This window comes from Mauremys reevesii, linkage group 7, assembly GCF_016161935.1.
Source record: "Mauremys reevesii isolate NIE-2019 linkage group 7, ASM1616193v1, whole genome shotgun sequence".
Taxonomy (NCBI): domain Eukaryota; kingdom Metazoa; phylum Chordata; order Testudines; family Geoemydidae; genus Mauremys; species Mauremys reevesii.
In genome coordinates this window covers 12,651,482-12,675,773 of record NC_052629.1, presented here as the reverse complement: position 1 = coordinate 12,675,773, position 24,292 = coordinate 12,651,482, and the positions used below count along the sequence as shown (strand labels likewise).

Sequence of the window (24,292 nt, the reverse complement as noted above, 5' to 3'; positions counted from 1 at the left end):
TCTGCTTGGGACCAAAACAAGGGGAACTGCTGCCCCTTGCAGATTGCTGGTGCCTGGAGCCGGCCCTGCCGCGGGTGCAATGGCGCCCACCGGGGCATCTATGTGCACCCGCGTACTGGCCAGCGGACAAGCATCCGCCGAACTGCTGCCAAAAAGCGGCGTCATCAAGAAGCGCTGCTGCTGAAATGCTGCTGATTTTCTGTGGCAATGCCTCTTGACATTGCTGCTTCTTGGCGGCATTTCGGCGGATGCTTATCCGCTGGCCACGGTCCTCAGTGGCTCGTCGTCTGGCGCCTGCCACCCGGAAAAGGTTGGGGACCACTGGAGTAGAGGGATTGGGAGTCACTGTAGGGTTCAAAAAGTTAAGTGGAGAAAGAACAGACAGTCTATATGGAAACAACAACAACAACAACAACAGTTGTAATTCTCACCTTTGATTGTTCAGGTGCAAACCTGCGTTTGGATACTCTTGCTTTGAAATAAGAATGCTTTATTTGAGGTAACTTAAAATCAACAAAAGCATGTCTCCACACACAGACTTGCATTGATATAACAAAAGTCATGAAAGACAGCCAATTAGGTTATTGTGGTTGCAGTTTCTGTGCACACAGGCAGGAAGATGACGACAAACAGAAGATTGGGTGTGGACACAGCTTCACTGCAATTGTTATTCAAGCTACTGAGATCAAAGCTAGCTTAGTTATGTCTACACATGCTCTAGTCTTACCTCTGATTGCAGTATAGACATGGTCTTATAGGCTATATCCTACCCTCGATCTTTGTGCCAATCTCCCATTGGCACCAGCAAAAGTGCTGCTGTAGTTGGAGAAGTGTAACACATCCTAAATTCTTACCCAGGCCCACAAATCCTAATTAAAAATGGAATTTGGTTCTTCCTATAGAATCAGTTTGACAACCTACTCTTACATCTATCATAATATGCACCAAGATGAAGTTTGCACAGCCCCACCAATCATTAAGCAGGTTTTCTTCTGGCTTTCTGTAAAAGAATCAGCTCAAAGGGGAAACTGTTGAAATGGAGGCAGAAATAATTCAGTTTTTACTGCATACAATCTTCTGACTGCCCCTGGTTATTGGTGGGGCTTTCATCAGCGGCCTTAGCAGAATGGGAAATCTGCCTATATTTACTTAAAGGAAATCAATACATCTTCAGGAAGTCCAGTTTTTAAATTCTCTATTGGGTGTGGAGGGGAATCTCATGGCTTTCTGTAGTATCAGCCACAGTACCAAACTTAGATTTACTTTCACTCCAGTGCATGGATATTTAATTTCCTTAGAAGTCAGTCCTCTTAATTTGAATTTTTTGAATTCTGATTAAAAAAGGGAATTGCCCCATTAAAATGGAAAACCAGAAAACAGATGCCCCATATCCATATTCCAGTAACTTTTGTCTTGACCCTGTCTTGCCCTTTACAAAAGCCAGTTTAAGTTGGATAGAACTGCATGTGATTTCTCATCTTTTCTAGTCATTACTTCCTGCATATACATAAGAGAAAAAAAAGCCTTGTGCCAGAAAAGATTAATGAAAATCTACATTACACTTCATTCAAAGCATCTGCCTGCTTTGGAAGTCATGCACTGGTACTCATACTAATTAGAGCGGAACAAAATGTGATCTTTTTACTTGTGGGGAGAAAATTGAAAACCAAGAAGGTATTTTCCCCCTAATTTTTTTTAATATGGCCTACACCAGCTGTTCAAATTGAATCTCATATGTAATGTGAATTTTGTAAGCTCTCTAGGGACTGCTGGAGGGGTTACATTAATCCCCCCTTCCCATTATCCCAGATAGATAAATACCATAACCACCACCAGGAGAAAGAAAAAAAAAAGGGAGTACTAGTTTTGTTAGAAATGAAGAAAACAAAAATTTATATAAATATAAAACCACACACATGTACACACACAAAATGTCCATTGAAACTTGCATACCACACTGTTTCTAAGATAGCTGTTGACGTGGGGGGAGTGGGTGGGACGACAAATGGTGCATTATGACTAACTTTTACAATGGGAATAAACACACATACTACTACAACTATTCACAGAGGGCACACCGTTTGGGAATTTCATAAATTTGTGGAACTAAGCTACATTGAGGTGAGTTTTAAACTGATTTCAGTTTCCCTTCACAAGGTTTGCACTAGGTAACTAAACAGATGTGAAAACTGAATTTAGTAAAACCAGTGCAAGTGTTGCGTGTACCCCAGGCCTATGACAACATGAGTTGAAACATCACTTAACACCTAAGGTTTGTTTACTCTAGATAGTGCGGTCTTAATTATTAGTTTACTTGAGTTAATTGATTGGCAATTAATTTTAATTAAATTGCCAATCAATTAACTCAAGTAAACTAATAATTATAATTGCTAGTCTAGACGTTCTGCAGATGTTATGCCAGGACACAAAAGTTTTGTTGTTTATCATCGGGCTCAGGCATGTATAAACCCTAATCTAGACACAAAGGCCATGTCTACATTTATCAGGGATCGACGCTGCTGCGATCGATGCAGAGGAGGTTAATTTAGTGAGTCTAGAGAAGACCCTCTAAGTTGACCACAGAACACTCTCCAGTACTCCACCGGAGCAAGAAGAGTAAGGCAAGTTGATGGGAGAGTGTCTCCTGTAGACACCGCAGTAAATTGACCTAAACTACATTGACTCCAGCTACATGAATAACTATTTGTTCACGTAGCTGAGGTGGCGTAACTTAGGTCGACTTACCCCAGTAGTGTAGTCAAAGCCAAATATTTGGACAAAGACACAGATGTTAGTGGTTTACCCTAGCATTCAGCTCAAGGTGGGCTGGTTCCACTTGGAGACTGAATTGCCAATATTCAGCTCCAGCTTAGTAACAGTGATTTGGTTTCTGCGATTTTGTCTGTCAATAGACAAAAGTATTATGTGACCGTTACGTTGACCCCTTTTGAGTATTCAACTCTGTGAATTGTTCTAGATATTGCCACATTATACATGCACTTGGCAGGATATTTTATTCTATCAAGTAAAGGTTAATGAGTTATAAAAATGTATGAATGTACACAATTATTTCTCCTGTTGGCTAGAAGTACCTGGAAATAGTAAAAGGAAAAACACGTTGTTGCTGCTTGTGCTAGCCTGAAGCTGTGTGTATTTAATTATCCTAGGGCTGACTTTGTCTGCATCAGAACTGTGTGGGATAGCAGGGACCTGACTTGAAAGCAGCTTTAATCCTTAAGAGTCCTTGAAAACCTTTTGTTAAGGAAAAAAAAAAAAAGTGGGCTCTTGGTGATGTTTTCAACTACACATCTTCATGCAAACTTAATATATCTCTGTAAATAATTAGTGTCATATAGACCTTGTAGCTTTAAACAACAATATGGCAAATAAATCTATTAAATTTCACCTATATAAACTAGAGGTTTCTCTTAAAATATTCAAAGAAACATAAGCCCCCGCGGGCTGTGAAAATAAATGGACCACTCAAACTCACACAGTTCATTAAACACTAGAGGGAAAAGAAAAATTTAAAGGTGTATGTCAAAATCCCATTTAGGGCCAAATTTTGCTAATATTATTTATGTAAATATTTGCACTGAAGCCAATAGGACTACTCACATGAGTATGGCAAGTAAGACTTGGTTCATAATTTAGACTTCAAAATATCTGCCAGAAAGTAAGTAATGTGGACTTTGGCTTTAGAACTAGTTGTAGAATGTACTGATGCTGTAAATCCTTGGAGCAGTTTGACTATTCCACATCTGGATTCCTCAGTATCTTACTATATTGATTTTTTTTTTAAATGCAGCAAGTTAACTACAAAACTAAAGATTTACTTACAGCTGGACATTTGTGTCTTGCATCATATTTCAAAGGCAGGTGTGACAACTGAACACATGTAAGTTAATGCATACCTAAGAGATGCATTCACAAAGGACCAAATTCTGCTTTTAACTATACCACTGTAAGTTCAGAGCACTCCATTGCTTAAAGTGACACCAAAACTTGATCCTGAAGTTCCAGTAATTTAAAAAAAAAAAAAAAAAGGAATTGTTATAAATGAAAGATTAGACTGTAAGAGATTCACTTTTGAGATGAAACCTTCAAAGAAGATGAGCCAGAAAGAGGGGAGGGCAGGCAGGCAGGCTTAAAAGAGAGAATGAGACTCCAAAGCATAGTATCAGTTTGACAGCTCACCTTTTGCAGAAATATTTACAATGATTCCAGCTGCATTACCTCAAGGAAGGTTTACTTTGACAGTATAAATATGAAATGTTCTTTAAAGATAAAAAGTGGCAAAGAATACAGCTTGTTTCTTTTTCAATAATTCAGTCATTAAATAGAATTGTCATGGGTTACAAAGGAATAAGTAAATCTGCAGTAATTTGAATTTAGAAATTACTAACTGTGGATTGCATGAATGTAACTCCAAGATGAGTCTTTTAGAAGGTTAACTGTAATCCTTTATGACTTCAGATATCACAGCTATGAGGACTCCTTAAGGCATTTCAGATATAAATCCTGTTAATATGCTAGGAAGAAGTAACCAACGATTTGGATTAACCCGGGGGGCAGGGGACAGACAAACTGCCTTAACATTCATCTAGGCAACCAACCATCCACAAGAACACAGGAATTATATGTTGTCCTGAGACAGGGTTGTTACAGTTTGACCTATGCAGGAACCTTGACCCAAAATTAGAGGCCCTTTGCCCAGCTGATGACATGGGGCCCTTTGCTCCAGAAGCTGGTTCTGGCTCAAGAAGCTCTGCTGGTAAAGGACTCGGACATAAGGGAGGGTTGATAGGACTAAGGTTAAATCAGCCTCCCCTCTAGCTGGAAGGGGAGGGGGCTATTTTTAACATGTTCCACCTGTAGGTTAAATAAACTAGACCTCTGAAGGAGCACAGGTCAACATACATAAGTTTCATTGGACTTATTGAAGCCCAGTAGGGGAAATTGAAGTAGAGACGCAATGGTGTTGCTGTTCTGGGCACTCCGCGGTGAAGGCCCCCCCATTACAACAAGGCGGCAACTGGAGCAGCTACATCAGGAACCTTCAAGTTCACCTATTCTGTGTTCTCAACTAAATCACTTTGGTCCCCTCACTTCAGTCCCCGCCCACCCACCCCCAAGCCTTTCCCTTCCCTGCTTGACCCAAATACCATTTTCTCACTCTGGAATCTTAACTGTTCATCCCCTGTCACTGTGCACAGTAGTATGAACACAGAACACTGCAGGCCCACCTAGAAATGTTAAGTCTGCCCTAGTTCAGAAGACCAGCTCCCGTGAGATGCTGAGCACCATTCACTAATCCTCAGGCCCCTGGCAGCTGACAGTGCTTGGATGTATTAGATCTCAGGCCTGCATCCACTTTGTAGCAGAGTGGAGCATTCTCCCTAGAAATCACCCAAGACAGGTGAGAGATGACAATGCAGTTGAGACTGGTTCTGCTTTCAAAACACAAACTGAGACAGACATGAGCCATTCTTTTGGCTATACATTATCACGTGACTTTGGCTATGTTCAGGAAAAGACACTTCACAGCTGGATTAGAGGTCTCATTTTGAGCATAGCAATAGCAGGCTTATTAATAAAACATACCAAATAAAAATAAAAGGCTAGGATTTAAAAATACAATAAGGAACAGTGCTTACCACCACAGTTTTAGGTCCCAGCCCTGCAATCAGATCTACTAGCTAAGCCCCATTGATTTCAAAGTTGCATTATAAACATTAAGAATTAGAAAGCTCCAGTATCAAAATTTACACAAAAGCAATTTTTTTTTTTGTCAGTGATGACAAAGTTAAAATTTCCAAGCATGCAAATGACAATTTATCAAAGCCAGAGCCGCAGCTGGAGAAATCACAGATCCTGGAATGCAAACAATAAAACCCTTAATGAGACAAGGACAACAAATAAAGCTGCAGATTCAGAAATATCCTGAATGTCCACACTTACCCAATTAGTCATCTGGCAGGAATTTGAGCAACTTTCTTCAGCCCACTCTGCAGGAGAAAGGGTAGCATTTAGTGCACGGAGAACAATCACTTAAAAGTCATTGCACTAGGCCCTAACTAATTACACACACAAGCAGTCTCTTTCTGCCTCTTAGCAAAGATCAAGTAAATGCATTTACATTATGGCTTCCATTATTTTTATAAAAGATATCCTGATACTATTACTTGTGTACTATAGAGTACTGCAAATACTGACGCCTAACTGCAATTGACAAATGAGAAAAATACGTATGATGATGAATGATCCTCAGCTCCTTGTTGTTTTTGTTTACTTGTAGGGATTGATTTACCCCCACCTCTGAGCCTGACGCACGCTTTTTTCTCCACAACAGTGCAGGATTTGGAGCCTCCCTAGGGGTGGTGGCCCCCAGCCCTGCAGTGAGGCAAGGAGTTATTTTATGCAGACAAAACAAGTAAGCAATTTTTCAGTGATCGTGTACTGTGACACTTTTGTATTTTTATGTCTGATTTTATAAGCAAGTAGATTTTAAGTGAGGTGAAACTTGGGGTACACAAGACAAATCAGACTCCTAAAAGGGATACAATAATCTGGAATGGTTGAGAGCCACTGCTCCAGACCTCTGCAACTGGGTTTAGGCTTTGCTCCTTGCTTCCTAATTGACAATATCCAACCTGAGCACAAATTAGCAACATTCTACTGAATCTTTAGCTGCTACACACATAATTCAATGCCATGTATTTCCCAGAACTATAGCTCACTGTCTCCAGCACTGTTCATGGGGGTGCAGCTACTATATCAGCCATGGGGCATGTGGAAGAAAAATGCTGGGCCACTCCACGGGGGGGAATCTGACATAGCAGCCAGAGGACTTCAAGATGCCAGATGGGCAGCATAAAGAAATGGAATTAACTCACAAGTACTTTCTGAAGTTACTTCTGCAGCTGCAAGGCATATTAGATCTAAACAGCCACTCACCTGCTCAACCTTCTTTCTGCCAGCCCTAGGACACTGAATACACACTCCTCTCCAGCAGATCTTATGACTTAAGCATGCATACATAACAACAGATCTTCCTCCCTCTCCCTCCCCAAAACCCTTGTGAAAATGAAATTCAGGTAGAAGCCTGTAGGAGGGGGCAAGACACCCTATTCCTGCCTCCCCCAGGTCCCACTGTCCTTCATTTACTCTCGCCACTCCCCCAGTGGTTACATTTAGGGGAGTTCTCTGGAGGAATTGCTCCTTGGCAAAGGGCTGGTTCTTCTTCCTCCCTTCCCCTTACAAGGGAGGAGAACCTGGCTAGAACTGAAGCTGGCCTATCAGTCAGCCCCTAGAAAAGGCTTTATGGGCTCAGTCTCTGAAAGCCTGTTGTCCCTTCATGGGGTTTCCTTCCTACCCATCTTCCTGAGGCATGTTGCTTGGCTGTCAGCTGGGGTGGCTCTGGAAGCAGCCTGTTCAGTGGCTGTCTCCTGTGCCACTGGCTTGCCTCTGTAACTAGCAATCTCTACATGGAGCAGCCTTCTTCCTGGTCACTATCCTCTTCCTATGGTAATCTTCCCCGTTGAGGCCCCTTCTTCTCCAGGAGAAACAAGGTGTGCAGGTGCTCCTCATTCGTTAGTGCAGCACAGGCCAGAGGAGCTCGTTAGCCTTTCCCCCGCCAGTGGGAGAGCATGTCCTTTCACAAAGCCCTATCATTCACCAATAGTTTGAGTACATATTATCTTTCAAAAATATTAGGGTTAATAAAAAGTACAGCCCTCCCCCGCAAAAAATAGAAACCTTGGAAATTCAAGCTTAAGGCTGCATCTGTGAAATAAAGCACCTGAACTACCTTAACTCAGTCCTCATAACAGCAACCTGAGCACATAAGAAATACAGATTGCCTTATCCGTCCCTATCAGTTTCATATATCTGTGATCACAGCAGTTAGATCACCCTCCTCTTTATCATGTAAAGGTTGGGCTGCTTCCTGGCTTTCTTTATGAGCAACGCTTTGCAAAATATCTTTATGAAGTCTTAATTAAACAAACAGCATGGAGAAGGCAATTACCCACTATTCATTAAGGCTCTAATTCTGCAAAGCAACCAGCTCTTCACAGGATCAGACCCTATGTGGCAACCAAGTATCCATCATTAGACACATTCAGTTCTATATAGGTTCTTACATCATGTTCATCACTGGAGTATCTGAGCACCTTCCAGTCGTGTATTAATCAATGTGACTAATGTCACATGTTGTTTGTCCCTCATCCTCTCCCCAGGGAGGAGAAGCATGTGCAGTGAAGTGTCATGGTTTAATAGGGTTTTTAGGTTCCCCCCGTGCTTCCATATAGATGCTGTGGGGAGCACCCATGAAAAAAAAATAGTGGGTGCTGAGCACCCAATAGCCACAGCTGTTTGGTAGCACCCCCTTTTAACTAATCGGCAGTGCTGCAGGGCTTGGGGGAGGGCAGAATATGCAGGAAGAGGTGGAGCGAAGGCAGAGCAGGTGTGGCGCACCCCCTGGGGAAAAATAAAACTCAGCGCCTATGCTCATACGTCCAAATCATGCTATTAGGGCACTCACATGAAACAGCAGAAGTTAGTGTGGTACAAAATCATCACACTGGGGCTATATCCACAATAGGGGAAAAAAAAGATGTATGTTATGTTTTAGTTAACCTATGTTTAAATCTTAGTGTAGACAAGATAACTGTAGTTCTAATATGTTAGCTGATTGAGGTAATCCCTGGTAGATCCTATGGTTAACCTTAACCAGCTAAACATATTAAAACTACAGTTTCCTTGGCTACACTAAGATTAGTTTTAGCTAATGTGTTGAAATATACTTTTTCCTCATAAAGACAAGCCTATAGTGTTGGAGGCATCCATTTAAGCAAACAATTGTAAAACCAGTGTTCGGTGGTACATGTTTTTGACACTTTGCATCCAGAGAAGTGGGAATTATTACAATTTATTATTTGTCTTGCAGTGGCACCTACCACAGTCATGAACCCAGGAAGTATTGTGCTAGGTGCTGTACAAATATAGAACAAAAAGATGGTTCCTGCCAAGACCGGTAGGGTAGAATTAAAGTAGTTGGGGGAACTTTTTGTGAAGTACAGCCTTAGCTCTGCATTTCCTAGATTTTTCATCCACAATATAATTTTTAACTCTCAATTTTCTTGAAAGTCAATAGGCACTCAAACCACTGACGTGTCTACAACCCTAACATCAGTATGTTGTGTGGGAAAGCATTATAAATATCTGAACATCCTAGTTTCTAGCAGTGAGATAATCTTTGGTGAATTACCTGGTGGGAACAACTGTTTATTTCTTACTATTAAAAAAAAATTATTTACTGGACATGAAATAGGGAATATCAATAATTATCCTGTTACAGCAATTACATGACTCAAGTATTACAATAGCATTGGTTTGTAATTCAATTGACTACTGTCCTAAATCAAGGCTGCAGGTTTGGACCCTACTATCTGCCTGAGGACGCAATTTTATCCCCCCGTTTTAGGGCTTTTCTCTTTTATTGTATACCAAACATCCACTGGTTTTGCACTGTGATGCTTTCTCAATCTATTCCTGTGCTGTTGTATTTCCTGAAGATCTGATATGGGATTTGATAGGAAGTGTTACTAGTGTAATTTTAGAAGTCAAGTTTCCCTGGCAACAGTTGCTGACCTCTTTAACTCAAACAAAATTTAAAGAATGCACCTCTCTGGAATGGTCATAAGAGACAGAGACCCACTGACATCATTGCAGTTACAGAGCTTCTCAAACCCATCTCTAAAGATGCAGCAAGTTGAATTTTTAAGATTGATTTCCTCAAGGCAGAAGGTCTTGGCAAAATCCCCTCCCTTGTCAGGTGTGCAGAGTGATTGGGGGAAAAGGAGGTAAAGGACAGACTTTGGGGACTGACCTAGGGAAGATAAAGTGAGATTGGGCAATGGGGGAGAAGGGGAGGAAGAGAAAAATGAAGGTTAGAGAAGAATTATGGAATAGAGAAAAAGATGGAGGAGCTCCAAGAAAAAGGAAAAAGATAAGGGGTGGGAGCAGTATGAAAACTAGAGGGAAAGATGGGCCCCATTAGAAGAGGGAAAGAGATGTAAAGAGTCAGGCAGGCAAAGAAGATAGAAAATAAACAAAAAGGAAAGAAGAACAGAGAAAATGGAAAATTAGAGAGAAGGGAGTAAAGAAACATAAGGGGGATTAAAAAAAGATAGAGCACACTTTACAGTTATTAAAGATTACCTTTGCTGTAGAGTAAGTAAATATTAGGTTAGTTTTTCATGCACCAGGCTGAGTTTGAAGAGCAGCTTTTGGGGATGATTTTATCTATAACTTTTTATTGTTGTTGTTTAAAGTTTCCAGGGAGCCATGTAAGTTAGCAGGTAGTGAAGTCTTGTGGATACAGCACTGGCTTACATGCAGAGCCGTAACAAGGAATTTTTGCGCCTGAGGCAAGGGCTGGCTCCAGGCTCTTCGGTGGCAGGTCCCTGGGTCCCTCTCGTAGGGAAGGACCTGCCGCCGAATTGCCGCCGCCGCTTCATTCATTCTTCAGCAGCAAATCGCCGGTGGGTCCCTGAGTCCCTCTTGGAGAGAAGGACTGGCCGCCGAAGAATGAATGAAGCAGCGGCGGCAATTCGGTGGCAGGTCTCAGGGACCTGCCGCCGAATTGCTGCCAAAGAAACGGCAGCGGTAGAGCTGTCGCTGAAGCACTGCCGATAGCAGTAGACCTGCGCCCCTCTGCTTTGCGCGCCTGAGGCAAGTGCCTCATTCACCTCGCCCTTGTTATGGCACTGCTTATATGTCAGGAATCCTGGGTTCTATTCCTAACTTGCCACTGACCAGCTGTATGACCTCAGGTAAGTCACAACCTCAATGTACCTCTGTTTCCTCTTCTACCATGTCTGTCTTGCTATTTAGAATGTAAGCTCTTTGCAACAGGGATCACTTCCTACTATGTATTTGTACAGTCATACTCTGGGGGGAATTCTGTACCAAAAATTCAGCACACAATATTTTCAAGTTCTGCAAAATTCTGTACATTGTCAAAACACAATATAACCACACCAGCTTAAATTATTTTGGTAATTTATTTCAAATACCTGTCAGCAACTATGTCTAACAATACAGATGACAAAAAAGATTCAGGAAATGTTTTTTGACAAATAGATTTCTTACTTGGCACATTAATACAGAACTTTGAGTAACTATTCATTTAAATTACAATACAGAAATTTATTTCCTGCACCCCTCAGAAGCAGTGCAAAGACTTGAGGGAGTCAGGGGGCCCAGAAGAGCTGAAGGAGAGGGAAGTAATTGCTGGGAATGAGCCAGGGAGTGAACCTGGAGAGTTGTTGGGAGTGGGTGGGAGAAGTATGGAACAGGGGTGGGGGGGGGTTGGGGGGAAGGCAGTAAGCGAGTTGGGGAGCCTCCCCCAAGCAGACCCTGGCTGACCCCTAGCCTTTCCCATTCAGTCAGGCACATCTGCCCTGTCCCCAGGTGTCCCTGCACCCTCACTCCCATTCAGCCCCTGGTTCAATGCTGCCTCCCCACTAGCTCCTGTGCCCCTGCCCCAATCTGTCCCCCTATTAGCCCTTCTGAACCTGTCTGTGTGACACCCCCCAGCAGCTCCATCTGTCCTCTCCATATCCCATATCTCCTTCGCCTCACCAGGTCCTGTGAGCAGACAGCCTCTCCCCCCTCCCACTCTGTGGTTGGCTGTTCTGGCCCATGAGCCTGCTTCCCTCTCTGGTGCCATCTGGTGGGGGAAAAGGTGTAATTGCAGCTTCCCTTCGCCTCTCCATCAGAATCAATTATTCTGGAAGAGGGAAAAAATCTGCAGGGGACATTAATTCTGCACTTGCACAGTGGCACAGAATTTCCCCAGGAGTAACTCACATGAGAGATGCTACTCAAGTACACTGTGTAATATAACAATAGTCCTTTATGTCTTAGCCACCATTAGCAAAGACAGCGAGGCAGGCTGGTGGTAGGAACATGTTAAGGAATATTTTGTTCTCTTGGTAGATGGTTTTCTTTCTGTTGAAGAGTGGGAAAAAGCTTGACTGATTTTAAAATTTCTCCTGGAGTTGTAAGGAGAAGCATTTTCATATCAGAAATGACACTGAGCTGGAGCACTTTAACAATACCAGTGCATTGCAATTTAAACCTTGCCATCTCTGAAAACAGACAGAGGTCAGGACTGGTTATATTAGCATAGTGGTCATTGACAGAGACAGCTTTGCAAAAGACACTATATATTTAAACCCTATCCTTTGATATGCTTTTATATGTATAAGATTTCTTTAACAGGATTGCACAAAATGTCTCTCTCTGAGTTTCATTGGCAACATCCATACCTGAGAATAGACTGATTTAATGTAGCTCTCGCCAACAACCTGCAGAAAATAGTCAGTCGCTAGAAAGATGGTCCTGGAGGCTCAGGACTTCCTTTTTGAAGTAATTCTGAAGTGACAACTAATGGGGTACTTTCCAACATTCTGCAGCTATAACTAGGTGTAACAGGAGAACAGCCCATCTTAAGGGAAATTCAATTTTAGCATCATTTTTTACACTTCATTAGTGGATGTCTTTGTGGTTCAAAATTCTCTGTGCCAAAATGCTGCTCTCAGTTACACCACTGTAAGTCTGAAAGAATGTCACTATACTCCGTGGAGATACTCTGAATTTACACTTATCTGAGGCCAGAATTGGCCCTTGCTCATAGTTTAACTATGTGCTGCTGTTGATAAATACAAACACAAATATCACGGCTCTTTTGTATTCAGCTAAATGCATTAAGACAGTGGTGATACTCTGTAACTTGGGGGGACACCTTGCACCCCCATGTTCATCCTTATGATAGGATTGTGTGGTATCCAGTGCAAAGTTTGTCATGTCGGGTGTCTTCGGAAGGCTCGTGATGCATTGAGCATTGTTGTTATAGGTTGTAATTTCATGTATATAGTTATGAGGCTGAAAATGTGTCCTCAAGGCTTAAAACAGGCCCAGGCAAAAACTCTCCAGGAGCAGAGGGGAGTTCACACCTCATCAGGGCATGTATGGGACAAATCCAACCCAGCCCAGCCTCACAGGAACAAAGGACACTGGCCTAGGCAGCAACAAAGGATCTGTTGGACTCTCGAGTGAGTCACCCCCCCTTCCCTTCGTCAGTTTGGGACTACGATGAGGTAATGCTCACCTGACTCTGAAGTGGGGGGGACAAAGCCAAGCGGGAAGAAAGGACACGATAAAAGGAAGAGACATTTGCCATGTGCTCTCTTGCTCTCCCCCCTCCATCTACAGACACCATCACCAAGTGACTTAAACGCTGATCAAAGGGGAGAGCCTGGCTCAAGGGCAACCAGCCTGCCTGTGGTGAGAAGCATCTAAGTTTGTAAGGGAACTGAAAGTGTTAACATCAGCTTAGGATATGTTTTGGTTTCATTTCATTTGACCAAATCTGACTTTTTGTGCTTTGACCTATAATCACTTAAAACCTATCTTTTGTAGTTAATAAATTTGTTTGTTTATTCTACCTGAAGCAGTGTATTTGGTTTGCAGTCTGTCAGAGACTCCCCTTGGGATAACAAGCCTGGTACATAACAATTTCTTTGTTCTCTGACAAACTCTTATAAGCTTGCAGCATCCAGCAGCATTAGCTGGACACTGCAAGATGGAGGTTCCAAGGGTTGTGTCTAGGACCAGAGATATTGGCTAGTGTCATTTGGTTGCACAATCCAAGCAACGGCTGGCCCAAAGTGCTCACTCACATAGCTGGGAGCAGCTTACATGCTAGAGGCTGTGCGTGAACAGCCCAGGAGTGGGGGTTCTCAGAGCGGCGCTTGTACTCACCTGGGGGCGGTCCGGGTCTTCAGTGGCAGTTCAGCAGCCGGGGGCCCTTCAGTCGCTCTGCGTCTTCGGCAGCACTGAAGGGCCCCCTGCCACCGAAATGCCGACGAAGACCCGGATTGCCACCAGGCCAGGGCTCGCGGGGCCCCTATGGGGCCTGGGGCAAATTGCCCCACTTCCCCACCCCCCCGCCAGCACTGCAATTCTCTGGCATCGGAAGGCACTTGGCTTTCAGCCTTCTCACCTCAAAGGCAAGAATTTGGTATAACTGCAACAGTTTGTGTGATATTGGTTATATATCAGGGACCACATCCAACTCCCACTGAAGTCACTGGAAATCCTTGCCTTGTAGACTGTGATACTGGCAGAGGTGAAAGTAAACTGGTACGGTCCAGTATGGCGTACCAGCAAGAGCCAGTACACCATACTGGACCGGACTAGCTTCCCCAGGCTGGCAATTTAAACGGCCCAGGGCTCCGGACGCTGCGGTGAGCTCGTCCCTTTAAAATCACTGCCGGAGCCCTGCCGCCACTACCCTGGGGTCCGGCAGCAGGGCTCGGGCAGCGCTTTAAAGGGCCTGGGGCTCCCGCAGGGCTCCGACAGGGATTTAAAGGGCATGGGGCTCTGCTGCGGTAGTGGCGGCTGGAGCCCCAGGCCCTTTAAATTGCGCCTGAACCCTGGGGCTCCCAGCCACCTCTGCAGCTGGTAGCTCCGGGGGTTATTTAAAGCCCTTGGGGCTCCCAGCTGCAGCCGGAGCCCCTGGGCCTTTAAATCAAGATTTAAAGGGCCTGGGTATTTAAAGGCCCCGCCTCTTCCAGATGAGGCCACGCCCCCTTCTCAGGACTCTGTCATACCGGTAAGTCCTGTAAGTTACTTTCACCCCTGGATACAGGAGATAAGGCAGTGGAGCCCCTCGTTATTTGTGCAGGGATGTTGGATGGCAGTAAACTGGTCCCCTTTGGAAAAATTCCTAGCAAACTATGCAAGCTATGTGCCGTCTGAGCTTCTTGTCCCCTGCATGGGTGATCTCGGGGAGGGGGAAAATGTGGCCGAAAGTTTCTTCCATTGTAGACACATTTCAAAAACTTTGCTCACTCAAAATGAGGGATTTTGGAGCACAGGAAACTAAGAACTTTCCCTGTCTACAGCAGCTCATTACTGGTCTCTGTGGATCAGAGTTTAAGTTTCCACAACTAAAAAGCAAACACTCTACTTGACCTATAGATAACTTACCCTTGTCCTTATCTCATACTAGACATTAAGGCCATTTCAAGAATTAAACATGCTGACATAAAAGTCTTGAAATATTATTTTTGCAACAGTGCTATATTTCCTGGCTAAAGTATCCTTTTCATCTTGGGAAATTATCCTAAAGTCACAAAAACAGTCAATTTTCCTTAAAAGTCAGACTTTTTTTAAAAAACAAAAACCCCAACAGTATTTCAGACAGCTCTTCTTGGCACATCACAAAACATTTTAAGCCCAGAATCTGCTATAAGATCCCCACAGTTTGCTTTTTGTACCTGCCTGCATAAAGCACGATTAAAGACAACAGGGCATTACAATGGCTACAGGGGGCAGTCCGCTAGGATGTCATTGAACGAGTAAGGACCTTGGCAAATTGCACTAAAAATGTAAGCAGAATCTTTATTTGCATACATTTGAATCTAAACTTTATTCATTTCCCACTACATTTTATTAGGGAATTGCAAACACTCCGGTTTAACCCTTAAAACAAAATTTTTAAAAAATGCTAAGCTGAGTCAGGGTAAACAGCGAGTGAAAGCTACACAAAGCCACCATTCAGGAACTTTCTAATGTATGTATACTCAATCCTTGATTAACACCAATAAAGGTCTGATATTCTGAGGGACCTGTGACAATATAAGGTCTAAATTTTCACAAGCTACTAGGACTGAAAACAAATGCTATAAATTTCTTCTTTCTAGCCTTGTGCCACAATGTGACTGGACAGTCTTTTCAGACTCTATCATCTCTCTTGACTCACTGAGAGCTCCCAGTAATGTCTTTCTCCTGACAACTGATTGCTTCAAGCCAGTCCTTTCCAGAAGCTCAGTCAACAACATTTCCAGATTGTAGCCTTGTTTCATAGAGTTGTTAGTCACAAACTCAATGAATTGTTGCAATGACACAGATATACAGCTCGTAGATTCTGAGGAGGATAGCTCGAGGAAAACATCCAGCTCCAACCTAATATAAAGCAGGAATCTCAGAAACAAGAAAATCCCCAAGTTCTCAGACTTGCAGAAAACTTTCAGAAACAAGAAAATTACTACAGAAAACCGATGAAAATCCTATGCCCAGTACCCAGACATGGGTGCTGGCAGAAAGGAGTGGATTATTTGACAGGAAACCACTGGAGCAGCTTCTTCCATCTATAATTGTACAAAACTTTCAGAAACAAGAAAATTATTACATAGCACAACAAAATCCTGACTAAATAAAAGAATAAAAAGCAGGTTTTTGAGAAAAGTTTGCAAAATGTGTCACAAAGGATGAGAGGCCAGCAGAAGCTCTGACTCAGTCCATGCGGCAGTGAGAAGGACCAGGGAAAAGTGAAAGGGTAGAGCACTCAGAGGAACAGGGCCATCTTGCTGGTGCTGTTGGTGATGGCCTCTCTCAGATATGCATGGAGGTCAGTGGGGACACCCAACCTATAACATGCCTGTAGGCAGTCATGGCCGTCCCTCTGTGTCCACCTCTGAGGAGGCCACACCTCCTTGCAGTCTGGTCTGCCAGAGGATGCTCAAAACAAAGAGAGGAGGAATTAGCAGTACTTAATAAGCCCTGGCCTTCAAGTGGGGAGGGGCCGCAAACAGTGTGGGTTCTAGCCCACGGTCAGAACAGAGCAGTACCAAGTTATAAACCCAGTCATCACGCAGGTAGGGCCGGCTCCAGCGTTTTTGCCACCCCAAACAAACATGGCTAGAAAACATGACCTATGAGGGAAGTCTGAAAAAATTGGGTTTGTTTAGCCTGGAAAAAAAAAAGACTGATAACAGTTTTCAGTACATAGAAAGTTGTTACAAGGAGGAGGGAGGTAAATTGTTCTCCTTAACCTCTGAGGATACAAGAAGCAATGGGCTTAAATTGCAGCCAGGGAGGTTTCGGTTGGACATTAGGAAAAACCATGGGTGGCGGGTGGACTCGACCACTCCCTTTGGGGAGGCTAGCTCAGCAGCCCCGCCCCCTTCCACACAAGACACCCCCCCAACGCCTGAAGTCCTTAACCCACCTATTCCCCCTTCCCACAGCCAGAGAAGGCCCAGGACAGCTACAGTCCTGGGCTGACCCAAGCCGCCCAGCAGCCCCACGCAGCCCGGAGAATGGAATGGGAAACACCAGATGCCTGCCTTCCCAGCAGGAGAATGCTGAATTTTTTATATGTGCCATGCAGGTTCTGGGGTGGCTGAGGAGGGAGTATCTGCTACTCACCTTCCCAGGGTCATTGGGAAGCTCTCTGGAGTTCAGGGAGATTACTGATGAACCCAGGACACCGGATAGCAGATACCACTACCTCAGCTGCCCCAGAATCTGCGTAGCATATAATAATAAGAAACAAACAGCAACCCAGCGTGCTATGGCAGTAGCTACTGTACCCACTGCCCCTGGGAAAAACTTCCTGTCAGGGTGGGTAAGCACTGGAATAAACCTCCTAGGGAGGTCATGGAATCTCCATCATTGGAGATTTTTAAGAGCAGGTTAGACAAACCCATGTCAGGGATGGTCTAGATAATATTTAGTCCTACCGTGAGTGCAGAGGACTGGACTAGATGACCTCTCGAGGTCCCTTCCAGTCCCACAATTCTATGATTTTATGTATTTAAGCTAATTGTTTTATGTGCCCCAAAGAAAAAAAACAAGCCAAAACTAGTTTAAAAAGTCTTTTATTCACCGTTTTTTCTTTGTGAAATTTAAAGGAATACGTATTTTAGAATAAGTTTACTCCTCATTAGGAACAATCACATAAGAAAATATAACACAAGATCCAAAACCACGTGCATGTTTTTCAACTTACTGCATAAGATTTTTAATAACTGAAACGGTGCCAAAAAGTTTGAGATCTCCCTAGAAAGTGATGCACCTGCTGATTTTTAATTAATGAATGCACCAGAGCTTTGGAGCTGTGCTCTGGCTCCGCTCCAGCTCCAGGCAAAAACCTGCAGCTCCACTGCTCTGGAGCTGCTCCGCGCTCCAGCTCCAGGCTCCACTCCAAAGCCCTGGAATGTACACAAATCTGGCCTTCATTGCGCCTGATCCTGAGAGAAATATCTGATGTGGTCCCTGTCCCAGAAAAATGGAGTAAAGGTTGTGTGTCCTTTTCCTTTCCTTTTAATATGAAAGGGGCTGGAAGGGAGGGTGTGTGTACATGGTCCTATCACTTCCAGTTCTTTTCTACTTTTGCTACCAGTTCCTTCCTCTTTCTTTTAAAACCCACTTGCTTTTTCCTCTTCACTGCATCAATGGCTGTGTTCGTTTGAAGAGGATTCAAAATGGAGAAAAATTATTTATAGGATGAGGCCCTTTTATTGGAGGAGTTATGTTAAATGGTTAATTGCTTCATTACTTGAACTGTTTATTCTCACAGTCATCTTTTGGAGTTAAAATCCACATATGCTTTGTCTCTTGCACATGGTATGGATGGAAGATTGTTTTCACCACCCTTCATTCCCATTGTGGAAAGCACCACCAAGAAGTGCACAGAAGCTTCTGCAGGAATGAAGGAGGACAGAGCTGTGTTCGTTCAACTCATCTCCCTCTGACAACATCTGGACAATGGGTTTTCTCCTTCTTTTAACTAGCGGCAAGGGGGAAACCGAGAGAAAAACAAGGCCCAACATTTCTACTTCTGCAAAAAATCTTAGGGGTTCTTTAAAGTCTCATTCTACTTCTATAAATTCAGTGATGAATCCTGGTCATGTGCCACCTGAAGCACATTGCGCATACGCTAAGAAGTTCTCCCAGTTCTTTGGGAGAGTATTAGAGAAGCTACAGTGCCTCAAAGGAATTAAGTGGAAATTTGTCCAATATTTTCACCACCTAATTTCACTGAACCCTTTTAGGACCTGTCTTGAATGCTGAAATTGTATCATTGTGATTATGATCTTGTTGCTCCTCCACTTCAATATAGCCATGATTTCAACAGCTGAGCACAAACACAGCCAGACTAATGTTTCATCTCATCTCAAAGTAGAGATGCAAGCATTCAGCTGCTACAGTGCACGCTGGTTATTTGGGATGCACTTAACTGCTGGCACTCTACTTCATCAGGAAGTTCCCCAGAGAACCATTGGAAACAATGACTGCTTCAGGCTGGCTGAATTCAAACACTGTCCTGCATGATTTTCCTATGGCTAGTCTATACTGGAAACGTGTGTGCATGCGCACACGCACATACACAAAACATTCTTGACCTTGGCCAGTGAAAAGAAACTGGTACTCTAGTAACCCAGTACTGAGAATTTTGAAGTAAAGTATACTGATGAGTTGTGCAATTAAACTATCATACATTTAAAGCAAACAAAAAATTTAACTATCCAAAAATGTTGGTCTGTTATTGAAAATTTGGCTTTTTTTTTTTTAAAACACTTTCCCCTATTATAAATAGTAACGATGTAAATTGAGAAGAAAAAAATCTAAAGGAAAAGAGACTAAATACTAAACTACTGATGAAAACAATTATGGAATACATGGACAGAATCCCACGGTTGATTAGGATACACAAGATGCCACTGATTACTTTCAAAAAAAAAAATCAACAATACAACACTAGAAATAATAAAAAATGCCAAGGAATACTGGGGAATTGTTGCAGTAAGATGACTGGAGTTTAGGAAGAGAACATCACATTTAAAAGCTGACCTTGTAAGGAAAATAGGATTCCAACTGTGCAAAAGCATGAAACAGTGATAAATTATAAAACCCTTGGCAAGTACATGGAAGCAGCTGTGGCAAAGGTGCATGCCCAATGGATGCAGAGACTGACAAGGCTGGAACATTACTGTATGCCAGAGATGCCGAGACAGAGCTCAGTGTGATTGTATTCAGCTTGAAAAACAAACCGCACTTTTCCAATCAAGCCTCTTCCCGGTAATGATGCCCATAAAAAGTACATAGTGCATATGTATTGCATATCATCTCTACATATGTGGCATGTTGCAGAGCCATACAATAGATTTATCATGCAATTCTGACCACCTCACCTGGCCTCTGACCACTAACGCATTTCATCTGTGTTCTTGGTACTACTTAGGTCAACCTTCACAAAAATACATTTTCTTTCTTCCCAAATCATCCCTAACCAATGCCCTGGACAGTTGTCTATTCAGCTCTGAAAAAGAGGCAGCTTTTCTAGACCTAAAGTGTTGTGAGTTTAAAGTCTGCCATCCCTTAAGTGTTTAAAAGAAAACAGGAGTTACCGTTGGGCAGAAAGATTCCAAGGTTCCCAATGGGACTGAGCACTCATTTCCAGCCCTGGAAAGTTCCAAGATATTGGACTTTAAGGTCATGAGAATTTTTATGTCTAGAAAAAGTTTTTAGATCCTTTTTACAGATCTCAGCAACTTCCTCTGGTCCTCATTCAGCAGGGCTCACAGTAGCTAAGGCTCTATCTGGTCTTTACAGAGGGAAACAAGGAGTCACGTATCAGGGGGTAGCTGTGTTAGTCTGTATCCACAAAAACAAGGAGTCTGGTGGCACCTTAAAGACTAACAGATTTATTTGGGCACAAGCTTTTGTGGGTAAAAAAACCTCACTTCTTCAGATGTCACCAGATTCCATGTTGTTTTTTTAGGGATACAAGGAGTAGTCCCAAAATATTCTGAACAACTTTTTAAAGAACTCCTGAAGTAGCTATTCTGAGCTGTGACATTGACATTGTGAGCTGCACCTGTGCCAGTGTAGCCTGCCCCCTTAAGTGTACAAGAGAAATGTGACAGTAGCAAATCACGAGGGCCCAGGACTGCTGGGAGATAGAAGGGTAGCCTGTGTTCAGGGAGGGGAATCTCTGCAGGGAGAGTAGACCTGGAAGGGAGTGCTCCATTAAAGAACATGAGAACAACCAGTAAAGGGCCAATAAAGAGACCAAGCTGAGCACATAGGGTAGGCTGAGTTATGGGCCAGATACCCCAATGTTGAGGATCAGTTCCCTCTATGCTACCACCTTGTGAGGGGTTGTATGGACAAGTGTTTGGAATGTTGTGCATACCTCATTCATGGCTTCACCGACTGATACAGTCCTGTCAAGCTCACTCTTTATACAAATGCCTTCTAGGTGCTGCTCCCTACTGTAGATACTGGGCACCATGCAGATATTTTAAAACAGGAACATGTGCTTTCTTCCTTCTTTCCCAGATTGGAGAGGAAACTATTAGCTTATAGCTTTTCATCTGTGGGACAGAGAGGATGAAGGAACGAGGAACTTGCTGAGGGAAAACTAAGCAGAAGAAATAAGTTTTTCATTTAGTTCTGAAAGTGAGAAAATTTTCATCGTTGTTCTTCCCTCTGGTGGGAGCAAGGCCCAGAATTCAGGCTCCAACCCCTGAGAAAATGCTGACCACTGCCCTCACAAGCCTACTCTGTGGCTTGACCGTATGTCACAAGGCAACAAAACTTTAATGGAAAGTCAAGTTTGTAGAGGGATAGGCATTCTCTCAGGTAGCAGGGTCACTTCTATGCAGGGCTTGAACCGAACTCTGTACTCCTTAGACAGCCTATGGCAAGATTCTTTGTCTACATACCTCTTTACAAACCCTCAAAGATGACTCAGGAAAATGCCTGATTAGACCCACACACACACACACACACACACACAGTCTCTCTCTCTCTCTGCTTTCTATATAGATTTTGCTTAGCACTTTGGGTCTTATCCAAAGCCCATACAAGTCAATGGGAGCCTTTCCATTGATTGTAATAGCCTTTGGAATCGGCCCTTTGTTACGAAAATGATAAGTACATTGGTAATGCCTGCAGCAGATTAGACAGCATCAAACTAACTCGAAGGCAGAAGAAAATATAGGTCACTCTGCTGAACTTAAGAATATTTAGAAAGCTTAAAAAGAATACTGAGAAAAGTGGTAAACACCAAGCAAACAGATAAGACGAATGTCTGACACAGTTATAGCACTATGTACGTATGTTACCTAACAATAGAAAAGGAGATTTTCAGTTCCAGTCCTTTCCTCCAAAACAACTCCCTGAAGATATAACAACTAGACTGGCAGACTCTATTCTTGTTGGCTATTGGGAAAAAAACCAGAAAGATATCCCGAGGATATGTGAACAAAGTGAAAGCTTACCATTCAATTCAACAGGACCACTGGGATAACACTAATTAGGCTTTTGCAAGAGCCTAGGAAGATTGGGACAGACAGTTAAAAAAACAAACAAACAAGGCTTTAATCCAAGTCTTTGATCATTCAAGAGATGTATACATTCAAGAGATGTATTTGGTTTCCTTTGGAGACAAAGAAGAAAAAATGCTAACTACCATGTGGTTGGGGTGGAAGGAGGAGGAAGAGGTGGTGCCACCTCCCTTATAAACCTATGTCCCAGTGATTAGCACTCACCTGGGATGTGGGAGACCCAGGTTCAGTTTCCTACTCTGCTAATGTGAAGCAGGAAACCCATCCCTCACAGGAGAGTGCCTGAATGGCTGGGCTGTGGCTGCGGGGTATTCTGTAACAGGTCTCAATCTCTCCCATTGAAACTGTTCCAGTTTGTATAAATACTTCAATAGTCACTGGAGCAGGGACTTGAACTTGGGTCTCTCACCTCCCAAATAGGTACCATAACCACTGGATAGCTTGGGATGGGTCTCTCTCAGTCTCTCCTGATGAAGTTCTTCTACTTTGTATAAAATACTCAAATACTCACTGGTCCAGAGAAAGGGAGAATGACTCTATAGCTGGTGAGTAGGGTGCTCATCTGTGAGACCTATCACTGGGACAATTTTCCAAGGGAAGTGGTGAATTCATCGATCACTTGGAGTCTTTAAATCAAGGTTTAATGTGTGTCTATAAAAAATACACTCTAATGCAGCCACAAGCTACTGGTCTTGGTACTGTTCATTTGCATAGAAAGGAAGAGTAACTTCCTGCACTTCAGGAATAACCTGATGATACTCTATGCCCTATGTTATATAGTAGGACAGAAGCGCAGACCAGAAGATCATAGTGGTACCCTCTGGCCTTAAAATGGTGGTCTCCTGTAACTGTAACAATGGCCAACCCATCCCACTTTGCTGACAGTTGCCTTCAATCATTAATCCTTCAGGCAACATGAAGCAAGAGTTTATCTCGGTGATCACTTCCTTATTAAACTGCACATTCCCAGTACTCGCTACAACAAGAGGGCTGGTGACCCTCTGCTAACTTCTTCTAAGTAGGGTCAATAATGCTCATCTTCAGGCTGTTACCGTGCTACCCCTTCTTCCAGAAGGAAAGTGCGGCGGGATAGTTCTTTCCGCATCAAAAGAACTGATGATAACGCTTTCCAACAGTCTCCAACAACCTTCAGGCTGTAAGTCAGTAGGGGTCTAATCTAAACACAACTCAAATCAACTGAAATGCTCCCATTGACTTCAACGGGGTTTAGATCAGGCCCCAGCTGAGAAACTTAAATCCTTTATGGTGGATCACTTGGTCACCAACACAACTGCTAATGGGGCCTGTAGTGGGGCAACTGCCCCACTCCTCAAGAACAGGTTAAAATAGCCACGCTAGGCTGATTGGAGTAGCGGCCACAACTCAGTTAAGGCCCAGCTGGCCCTGATAAGAGGGCTGTGGGCCAGAAGCTGGAGGAGTCTCTCTCCCCACCCTGGAGGGAGAAGGGCTAGCTACCTGAGAGGAAGGTACCTGAACCAGAGCAGTGCTGGGGAATAGGGCAAGGGAGTGCCAGCCCGGTAAACCCCCAGGCTGGAGGCTTTGATGAAGGCCTATGAAGAGGTACTGGGGCTGCAGAGATACAGCCTGGGAATAGGCAGAGGCAGCTGGTCCTAACCCCTTGCCAATATGAGTGGCCATTACAGACTGCAGTCTGCCCCAGTGAGCAGCAGCTACATGATGACTGGCAGTGCCCACTGAGGCAAGGTGGGTTTAGAGGGTTGGGGGTTCCCCTGGGAGGGGAGACCCAGAGTGTGGGGACTGCTGGGGAAGAATCCTGAGGTAAGGGGCACCGGGGTCTGGGAGGGACACAGGGGCCCTAAGGCAGGCGAGACACCAGCCACTAAGAGGCGCTCTGTATTCTGGAGCACTAATTCCCCAGATGACCAGCAGGAGGCACTGCTGCTGTGAACCTTGGCTTTACTACAGGGCCTCACTGGTCAAAACCCAGCACTAAACTGGCCTCAGGCCTCCATCCAAGCCACTGGAGCTGATTAGGAACCTGAGGCAATACATTGGGACCACATGTGAATCCCTTCTATCCCATAAAGAGCACAACA

General features: G+C 43.6%; 1 protein-coding gene across 28 annotated transcripts in view; it reads right to left on the bottom strand.

Annotated features, from left to right (window-relative positions):
• The window catches only part of ATRNL1 (attractin like 1), a 1,032,651-nt gene extending 1,024,710 nt beyond the window's left edge, over nucleotides 1-7,941 (bottom strand). For 19 of the 28 annotated variants that reach the window (XM_039547646.1, XM_039547647.1, XM_039547662.1 and 16 more), the window contains exons 1-2: nucleotides 7,376-7,584; nucleotides 5,962-6,008 (exon numbers count right to left, since the gene is read on the bottom strand). The gene's annotated coding sequence lies outside the window, so the exon portion shown is untranslated. The other 9 variants (XM_039547651.1, XM_039547655.1, XM_039547656.1 and 6 more) reach the window with 5 other exon arrangements.
• Between the last annotated feature and the right edge of the window lie 16,351 nt (nucleotides 7,942-24,292).